The sequence below is a fragment of the Salvelinus sp. IW2-2015 genome, linkage group LG18 (genome assembly GCF_002910315.2).
Source record: "Salvelinus sp. IW2-2015 linkage group LG18, ASM291031v2, whole genome shotgun sequence".
Classification (NCBI taxonomy): Eukaryota; Metazoa; Chordata; class Actinopteri; order Salmoniformes; family Salmonidae; genus Salvelinus; species Salvelinus sp. IW2-2015.
In genome coordinates, this window is record NC_036858.1 from 4,208,391 (window position 1) to 4,218,881 (window position 10,491).

Below are 10,491 nucleotides of genomic sequence, written 5' to 3' on the forward strand. Positions count from 1 at the left end.
GACTATGGAGGCGCGATCGTTGGAGTTTCCGCGACTGTGGACCGTCGTTGTGGCAGAGTTCCGGACTGTGGAACCGCCTTGGCAGGGCTTCCGGGACTGTGCAAACAGTCGTTGGAAGGATTCCGGACTGCTTGAAACGTCGCCGGAAGCTCGTGGCACTGGGAATTCTTTCCGCCGGAAGCTCTGGCACTTGGGAACTTTGCCGGAAGGCTCTGGACTGCGAACTGTCGCGAAGCCTCTGACTGCGGAACTAGTCACCGAGAAGCATCTGGACGGGAACTGTTCTCTCCGGAGACTCTGACTGGGACTGTCGCCGAGAAGCTCTGCGACTTGTGGAGGCTGCACTGGCAGGGCGCTAGATGGGTGGATCTGGTACAGGTGCTACCCGGCTGAATGACACGGCACCTCAGGGCGAAGTGCGGGGAAGAGCAAACAAGGATGAATACTGGACTGTGGAGGCCGCACTGGAACCTGGATGGCGTGGGGAAACCGGTACGGTGGTCCACGGGCTGTGACACGCACGCTTCAGCACGCCCGCTCTGCAAGGCCGCTCTCAACGCCAGCACCTCTCTTCCGCGAATCTTGCGTCGAGCTCTTCACTCGCTCCTTTACTGGCTTCTGCGTTCACCCCTCGGTCCGCCCGATCACTACTGCTGTGCCCCCCCCAAAAATCTGTTGGCGGGCGGGACTGCCTCGCGCGGCCTCCGTCTGGTTTGCGTACTCCCGGTGTTGTCGTTGATCCTCCTTCGCTTGCCTCCGCCTTAGACTGCTTGCCAGGGCAGGGTCTTGTCTCCTGCCCCATTAATCTATGGGCTCGGCATAAGTCTCTGGAGGTCCTTGAGTGGCCCAGCAAGAGCCTGGACTGAACCGATGGAAAAACATCTCTTGGCAGAGACTAGAAAATAGCTGTTTTGCCCCGCGCCCCCCCTGCGATGCTACCCCATCCAACACCGTGACAAGAGACTGAGAGGGGTGGACATCTGCCTGAAGAAGTAATGGCGAGAAACTTCCGCCAAAGCCAGGTGTGCCATATATCTTTTGTAGAGTCATACCCAAGTTAGACTCGTTAGCGCTGTAATTGTTGCCAAAGGTGGCTAATCAACAAAGAATTACTGAGTAAAGGTTCTGAATACTTATGGTTAATGATATTGTAGATTTTTGTTTTGTTTCTATAAAAAATGTGCAAACATTTATGAACAAAACTAGTTTATTTTGGCTTGTCAAATAATAAAGGTATTGTTTGATTGTTCATTTATTGGGTATTGTGATGTCATTATGGCGGTATGTGTGTAGAAAAAAAATACTATTATTTACAGCTGTCACCGTAATAAGGTTGGCACACCTAACTCTTTCATGGGCGTTGCTATCTTTATTGTTACTATTTTTCTACATTGTAGTAAATCAATAGTGAAGACATCAAAACTGATTGAAATAACATGGGAATCATTCTAGTAACCAAAAGGTGTATGTTTGTCTCGATTTCTGAAATAGAGCTTGTCCTCTCGTAACACACACACACTAGCTTAACACACAACCACACACACACACACACACACACACACACCACACACACACACTACACAACACAGCCAGCATCTACACACACACCAACACACACAACACACACACACACACACACACATCTACACACACACATCACACCACACACACACCACACCACACACACACTTATCACTACTTATCATTAAAAACCAGTAAACCCAATCAAATAAAAAACAAAATACTATAACATGATGTCAGAGTAAGTTTGGACTGAGTAGGGACCTGGCAACTTTGGGAGATAACCCAACACAATCTAAGGACTCTAACATAGTCTTCTCTCGCTCCTCTTTATCGTTCCCCTCCCTTATCTCACAATCCGACAGACAATCCACCCCCCTCCCTTCTTCAGAGAAAACTCATTTTCAGATAAGCTCAGCTCCAGAAAGCCTGCTTATATTGAGATACGCCACGTAGCTCCTCTGTGACTGCTGATTAGACATGTTTCTGCATGCCACACACACAAGCACGGCATGCACACAAGCATGCACATACGCCACCACACACACAATACACCTCACATGACATGTACGTACAGACTATAGATAAAAGGTCGTTTCCAAACAGGGTTCTTCGTGCTGTCCATAGCGAACCACCCTTTTTTGGTACAGTAGAACTATTTTGTTTCCATGATAGAAAACTATTGTGGGAAGGGTTCTACAGTGGAACCCAATAAGGGTTCTACGTGTGAACCAAAAGTTCTAGATAAGCACTTTTTTTCTATAGCTGTGTAGCTACTATGAACAGAAGACGACATTCCAATTTGGAACACGATACAGTTTTAAAATTATTACAAGTTTGTAGCCGTTCAGAAAAGCTCATAGCCATACATTCGGTCTTAGCCTACATTCAAGCTCATAGCCATAGCAATTCAGCTTTGCATACGTTTCAGCTTTCCTACATGTCAGGCTCTTAGCCATACATTCAAGCTCATAGCTACATTCAGCTCTTGCATACATTCAGGCTCTTAGCCATACATCAGCTCTTAAGCCATACATTCAGGCTCTTAGCTATACATTCACGCTCTTAGCCATACATTTCAGGCTCCATAGCCATACATGCAGGCTCTTACGCCATATCATCAAGCTCTAGCCATACATTCAGGCTCTAGCCATACATTCAAGCTCATAGCCATACATTCTAGGGCAACTCTTAGCCCATACATTCAGGCATACTCAGGTCTAGCCGCATACATTCAGCTCATAGCGCACTACATATTCAGGCTCTTAGCCTATACATTTCAGCGGCTCATGTCAGGCCAGTAACATTCAGCGCAGTAGCATACATTCACGCCTTCGCGCCATACATTCAGGCACAGCTAGACAACGTATTCAGCTTCAATGGCGTCTTTAGCCATCACTATTCTAGCTCATAGCCGTACATTAGGCTCATAGCCGATACATTCAAGGCTCTAGCCATACATTCAGGCTCTTAGCCATACATTCAGCTCTTATGCGCATACATTCAGGCTCTTAGCCGATACATTACAGGCTCTAGCCGTACATTCAGGCTCTTAGTCATTACATTCAGGCTCTTAGCCATACATTCAAGCTCATAGCCATAAGTCATTCATCCTTAGCCGCTACATTTCAGGCTCTAATAGACGCATACATTCAGGCTTCTTAGCCATACATTCAGGCTCTTTAGCCATACATTACAAGCTCATAGCCATACATTCAGGCCTCTAGCCATACATTCAGCTCTTAGCCATCACCATCTAGCAGTCATCAGCTCATAGCCATACATTCAGGCTCTTAGCCATACATCAGGCTTCATAGCCATACATTCAGGCTCATAGCCAATACATTCAGGCTCATAGCCATTACATTCAGGCTTAGCCATTACATTCAGGCTCTTAGCCATACATTTAGGCTCTAAGCCATACATTCAAGCTCATAGCCATACATAGCCATAAGCAATAAGGAAAAGTATACCCTCTGAGCTTTCCTATAGATATGATAGAGGGGACGAAGAGGGTGAAACGAGAGAGTGTCTGCAAAGCATGGGTAAGTACAAACTATTTGAAGAAAAAAATGAAAAAAATAAAGTAAGAACGATACAGAAGATAAGAAATAGACGGCAACCATTTTGAAAAGGTAGACAAAGCAGCACTAGGCGTCAAGACAAGACCAAACATGCTCCTAATGGAGCAGAATTCTAGTTTATTAGAACACCTTTACACTGTTGTGTATCATAAGCATATCTCTGTGACCAACAACTGTAAGCTAAGTAGCGACTCCAAACACCAACTAGTGATGTATGAAGGTTTAGAGATGTAACAGACACAAACACTGATGCCACACCCAAACTGGGTACACTACCTGAATGTGTGGATGGTAGTGTGTCCAGTACAGTCTACAGTAATCAAGTAACAGCAACAGGAGTCACAATTAGGATGTAGTATGTGAGTAGCAGTATAACGTGTAGCAAGTAAATATAGTAGATGAGTTAGAGAATAGACATAGTGCAGTCAACAGCTAGGGAGCAAGTAGTAATAATGTAGTAGTGAGTAATAGATGAGTAGTGAATAGTAAGAAGTCTAGTATTAGCAGCAGCAGGAGCAGTAGTAGTTCAAGTAGTAGCTATGTAATACGTGTAGTAATAGTAGAAAGAAGTAGTTACAATAGCGAGAGCAATGAGTGTGATTAGTAGTATGTATGTAAGTGAGTAAGTAGTAGTAGTATATTGTAGTAGCTTCGTAGTAGTTAGTGTAGTATAGTAGTTGTTAGTAGTAGTAGTAGTAGTTGTAGCTAGTAGAGTTACATAGTAGAAGAAGTAGTAGTAGCAGCCAGCAAGCAGTAGTGTAGCTTAATAGTTAGTAGTTGTAGTATTTGTAGTATAGTAAGTAGTAGTAAGAAAAGAAGATAAAGACGAAAAAAAACAGTACAAAAATATACAATAGTGGACACGATCTAGATAGATAAGTTAGTATCTGAGTAGTACGTTACGTAGTAAGATTGTTGATAAGTCAGAGAGTGCTATAGTAGAAATGACAGTCTCAGCATCAATTCCAGTAGTAGCCTTCTAAAACAACAGATTAAAGTTAGCAGTCAAATCACTAGGTAAAAAGATTGTCAAAGAACTAATTTAACCAAGTTACACAAGAGCGTAAGTTACTACAAAAAGTAAGTCCAAGTAAGTAGTTCATCATTAGTGAGTCGGTCACAATAGAATTGAGTGAATCTGCTCTCCATGAGGAGCCAGCCTCTATAGCTACACTGAGGAAGTGAGTAAAGACTCACTAGAGAGTTAGACCTACTGAGCTAGGTCAGAGTATGAGGATTTAAGTTCATTATAGAAGTAAGTGATAACGTCAGCAGGCAGCCTACAGAAGAATATGTGCCCAGAGCCCTCAAATAAGATAGTATCAAATGACAGTCAGTAATCAAGTAAGTTGAGTAGTAAGTTTTAGCAAGTCAAGTAATGAGATAAAGACAAGAGACCAGTAATATTAGTAGCTCAGAACAATTCAACATTACTATGAAGGTGAGAGTCATACGTAGAAAGTATGAAATTTCAGATGCCTGTTATTAGTGTAGCGATAAAGCCAGCATGCGTCAGAACAGGATATAAGCTTCACTATCTTAAGTAAGAGTGACACCAATTAAGGAAAGAATAGATAGAGCCCTTGACTGTATGCGAGTCACTATAGTATAATAGTTAAGTAGTCTAATTCAATAGTGAAGTGTAAGTAAATATGGTAGACAGATATAGTATACGCTATAGCAGCCGAGTGGGAGCTAGTAGTCTTGTTTCATTTTGGTGTTCTTAGATTTGTATGTTCGCTAAGTATAAGTTTTGTCAGTATAGTTCTAGTAGTAGTTCTTAGCTGAATAAGCAGTTAGTGAGTGAGTAGCAAGCAGGAACAGTAGTAGGACAATGTTAGTTATGTAGTGAGATTTGTCACTATAGTAGTTATCTATTCCAAATACGCTCGAGTAAAGTATCAGTAGCCAGCAGCTTGGTATGTATTAGTAGTAGTAGTAGTTGTAGCCGAACGCGAGAAAGCAGTTAGTAGTAGTAGCAGCGTGAATCGAACAGTAAGTGTTAAATGAGAGCGAAAGTAGTTGGCTAGTAGAGTAGTAGTCATACAATAGTTTATATAGTCAGAGTAGGTAGCAGCAGTTAGTAGTAGCAGCAGCAGGAGAAGTAGTAGCCAGAAGGTAGTAGCACTATAGTAGCAGTAATTGCTATATAGAAACAGCAGCAGTAGTAGTAGTAGAGTGTTTGTGTAGTAGTAGTAGTAGGAGTAAGTAGTAGTAAAAATAGGTAGTAGATGTAGTAGCCAGCGGAGAGTAGTAATATAGTAATTAAGTATTGTAGCATTAAGTTAGTCAAATATGGTTAGACAGTATATAGTAAAGTGACCGTACACTAGCAGTATGTAGTAGTAAGTAAATCATAGTAGGTTAGAGGTAAGACTTATCGCAATAGCAGTATATAGGTAGCTCACAAACCTTTAGTATAGCAAGCAATTGACGCTCAGTGAGCGCAAGCAGAATAGGCAGCAGACATAGATCCATTGCTAGAGCAGTCATTCCCACGTAGTAGTAGTGGCACAGTAGCCGAGACTATGACGTAGACTAGTAGCAGCAGCAGGCAGAAGCAGTAGTTAGATAATGTCCCCATAGCTTAGCGTTGGGCAAGTAGTCAAGTAAGTCCAGCAAGTGACAGCATCGATTTTGATCAGTCTTAGCAGTAAGCACAGTAAAGCAGAGCTATAGAAGACCTCTAGAATAGCAAAGCACAGAGCCCAGTCAACCGAGAGGGCCGATTGTAGTATAGAAGACAGTAGTAGCTATAAGTAGTCTAGGCTAGATAGTAGTCCCAGTACTAGGTTAGTAGTAGACAGTATATGAATGAGTTCATGTAGTAGAAGCATAGTAGGTAGTAGTAGCGGTTTTGTTGTTGCAGCAGTAGTAGTAGTAGTTGTCTTTGTGTAGTGGTAGGTAGTAGTAGTAGTAGTGTGTGCTAGCTGTAGTAGTTAGTAGAAGTAGTAGGTAAGAATAGTGAAAGCAAGCAGTTGCAGAAGTAGTTGTAATAGTATGTGTGTTAGCAGTATATAAGTAGTAGTAACTGAGCAGCTAGTAGTTAGTAGTGTCAGTAGGTAGTAGTAGCACAAGTAGTAATATCGTACTACGTAGCGAAATAGTAAGTAGCGAGCATTGAAGGTAGCCAGCAGGTAGTAGTAGCAGTACGACTAGTAGGTGAGCGTAGAACTAATGTCCAGTACGAGTAGCAGCATAGATAGTAGAGTAGCTCAAGTCTACCAGTAGAAGTAGCAGCAGTAGAGTTAGGAACTAAGCTTCAGCCCCATAGCAATGCTGAGTGAGATCAGTAGTGAGCGTAGTAGTAGTAGTAGCAGCGGTAGTAGTAGTAGAATAAGTAGTACTAGTAGTAGTAGCAGTAATAGTATTAGTAGAATCAGTAGTAGTAGTATTAGTAGTAGTAGTGGTTGTTGTTGTTGCAGCAGTAGTAGTAGTAGTGTGTTTGTGTAGTGGTAGTAGTAGTAGTAGTAGTGTGTCTGTGTAGTAGTAGTAGTAGTAGTAGTAGTAGTAGTAGTAGTAGAAGTAGCAGCAGCAGAAGTAGTTGTAATAGTAATAGTAGTTGTAGCAGTATAAGTAGTAGTAATAGCAGTAGTAATAGTAGTAGTAGTAGCAGCGGTAGAGTAGTAGTAGCAGCAGTAGTAGTTGTAATAGTAATAGCAGTAGTAGTAGTAGTAGTAGTAGTAGTAGTAGCAGCAGTAGAGTAGTAGTAGCAGCAGTAGTAGAAGTAGTAGTAGCAGCAGTAGCAGCAGTAGAAGTAGTAGCAGAGGTAGGAGTACTAGTAGTAGTAGCAGTACTAGTAGTAGCAGTAGTAATAGTAGTAGTAGGAGTAGTAGTAGTAGTGCGTTTGTGTAGTAGCAGTAGCAGTAGTAGTAGTAGTAGAAGTAGCAGCAGCAGTACTAGTTGTAATAGTAATAGTAGTTGTAGCAGTTTAAGTAGTAGTAATAGCAGTAGTATTAGTAGTATTAGTAGTAGTAGTACTAGTAGCAGTAGTGGTAGCAGTAGTAGAGTAGTAGTAGCAGCAGTAGCAGCAGTAGAGTAGTAGTGACAGCAGTAGCAGCAGTAGTAGCAGCAGCAGAAGCAGTAGTATAAGTATGAGTAATAGTACTAGTAGTAGCAGTAATAGTATTAGTAGCAGCAGCACTAGTAGTTGTCGCAGCAGTAGTAGTAGTAGTGTGTTTGTGTAGTAGTAGTAGTAGTAGTAGTAGTAGTAGTAGTAGTAGTGTGTTTGTGTAGTAGTAGTAATAGTAGTCGTAGCAGTAGTAGTAATAGCAGTAGTAATAGTAGTAGTAGTACTAGTAGCAGCAGTAGTTGTAGTACTAGTAGCAGCACCAGCAATAGTAGTAGTAATAAAAGTAGCAGCAGTAGTAGTAGTAATAGTAGTAATAGTAGCAGCAGCAATAGTAGTAGTAAAAGTAGTAGTAGTAAAAGTAGTAGTAAAAGTAGTAGTAGCAGTAGTAGTACTAGTAGTAATAGTAGTATAAGTAGCAGCAGCAGTAGTAGTATCTGCAGTACCAGTAGTACTAGTAATAGTAGTAGTAGCAGTAGCAGCAGTAGTAGTAGTAGTAGACATAGTTGTGTGTTTGTGTAGTAGCAGTCGTAGTAGTAGTAGTAGTAGTAGTAATAGTTGTAGTGTGTTGCAATAGTAGTAGTAATGGTGTTGTTTTAGTGGTAGTAGTAGTAGTAGTGTGTCTGTGTAGTGGATTAGCAGTACTCAGTAGAAAGTAGCAGCAGCAGAAGTAAGTTGTAATCTAGTAATACCGTTTAGTGTGTGTTAGCAGTAATAAAGTAGTAGTAATAGCAGTAGTAGTAGTCAGCTAGTAAGTAAAGCAGCGGTAGTAGAAATTAGTAGTAGAATAAAAAGTAGTAAGTAGTAGTAGCAGCAGTAGTTAGAAAGTAGTTAGAACTAAGCTAGTAGTAAGTGTAAGCAGTAGTTAATAGGTGTTTTGTTTAGTGTAGTAGTAGTAAAGTAGTGTGTCTGTGTAGTAGTAGCAGTAGTAGTAGAAAGTAGCTAGCAGCAGAAGTAAGTTGTTAAATACGGTAAGTAGTAGTTGTAGCACGTATAAGCAGTAGTAATAGCAAGTAGTAGTAGTAGTAGTGAGTAGTAGCAAGCAGTAGTAGTGTCAGTTACTAGTAGCACTACGTAGTAGCAGCAGTAGCATGAGTAGTAGTAGGCAGTAGCAGTAGTAGTACAGAATAAAGTAGTAGTAGCAGCAGTAGTAGTAGTAGAGTAAGTAGTAAAGTAGCAGCAGTAGAGTATGTAGTAGCAGCAGTAGCAGCAGTAGTAGTAGCAAGTAGTAGTAGTGCAGCGTAAAGTATTTGTAGAAAAAATAAGTAGTACTAGTAAGTAAGTAGCAGTAATAGTATTAGTAGAATCAGTCAGTAGTATTTTAATGTAGTAGTGAGCGTTGTTGTTGTTGCCAGCAGTAGTATTAAGTAGTGTGTTATGTGTTAGTGGATAGTAGTAGTAGTAGTTAGTAGTAAGTAGTAAGTAGTAGTAGTAGTAGTAGAAGTAGCAGCAAGCAGAAAGTAGTTGTAATAGTAAATAGTAGTTTGTAGAAGTATAAGTAGTAGTAATAGCAGTAGTATGTATAGTAGTAGTAGTCAGCAGACGGTAGTAGTATTGTCAATACCGTACAATAGCAGTAGAGTAGTAGTAAAGTGCAGTAGCAGCAGTAGCGTACGTCAGTAGCAGAGCAGTAGTAAGAAAGTATTGGTCAGCAGTCAATAGTAGTTAGCAAGCAGCAGTAGAGTAGTATTAGCAACAGTAGCAGCAGTAGAAAGTAGTGAGCAGGCAGCAGAGCAGTAGTCCTAAGTAGTAGAAGTAGTAGAATAAGTAGCAAGAAGTAGTAGTAGTAGTAAACAGTAAAAGTATTAGTAGAAGCAGTAGTGGAGGAGATAGTCCAGTAGCGGTTTGTTGTTGTGCAGCAGTAGTAGTTTGCTACCGTTCCTTGCCTGTTGTTTGTTTTGTAGCATGGTATGCTCACTGGTACCGATAGTAGTGTGTCTGTGTAGTAGTAGTAGTAGTAGAAGTAGCAGAAGTAGTTCAAGTAGTAAGTAGTAGCGTTTTCTCGTCAGAGTAGCAGTCAGATAGTAGTAGAAGCTCAGTTACCACGCAATACATAACACCGACACCAACGCCAGTAGCAGCAGTAGAGTAGTTAGCAACAGTAGCAGCAGTAAGAAAGTAAAGTAGCGCAGCGCAGGGACCAGAAGACAGAAGGGCGGGAGTACAGTAGTATAGTCATAGGATATGGTACGTAGACAGAAGTAGATAGTAGGTCCGTAACCAGTAAACAAGTTATTCAAGTACAGAACCCAGCAGTAAAGTAGATCAGTCGTAGTTAGTGGTTGGTGTTGGGTTCTAGCACATAGAATAACAGAGCTAAGTAAGTGTTGTGGTTTTGATTATTAAGCTGGTAGGTCAATGAGTAGTGGAAGTGTTCCGTGTGTAGGTAGTCAGATGAGATAGTAGGAGTCAGTAGCGGAATTGTTGTTGTTGGCAGCAAAGTAGTAGTAGTGTGTTGTTTTAGTGGTAGTAGTTAGTAGTAGTTGGTGGGCTGCTGGTAGTAGTAGCCAGTAGTATAGATAGAAGAGCGCAGAGAGTGTGTTGAGTAATAGTAGTTGTAGCAGTATAAAGTACGTACTATAGCAGTAGTAGTAGTAGTAGAGTAGCAGCGGTGGTAAGTAATAGTAGTAGAATAAGTAGTAGTAGTAGTAGAGCAGACGTAGTAGAAGTAGTAGAATAAGCAGTAGTAGTAGTAGCAGTATAGTAGAGTGTTGTTTGTTTCAGTGGTAGTTGAGTAGTAGTAGTGGTGTTGTGTATAGTTAGTAGTAGTAGTAGCGCAGTAGTGGTAGTGTGTTTGTGTTGTAGTAAGTTGACGTA

General features: G+C 41.3%; 1 protein-coding gene across 1 annotated transcript in view; it reads right to left on the reverse strand.

The window, feature by feature from the left end:
- LOC111977549 (neurexin-1a-like) overlaps positions 1 to 10,491 on the reverse strand; it is a 49,965-nt gene that overhangs the window by 26,773 nt on the left and 12,701 nt on the right. The window lies entirely within an intron of this gene.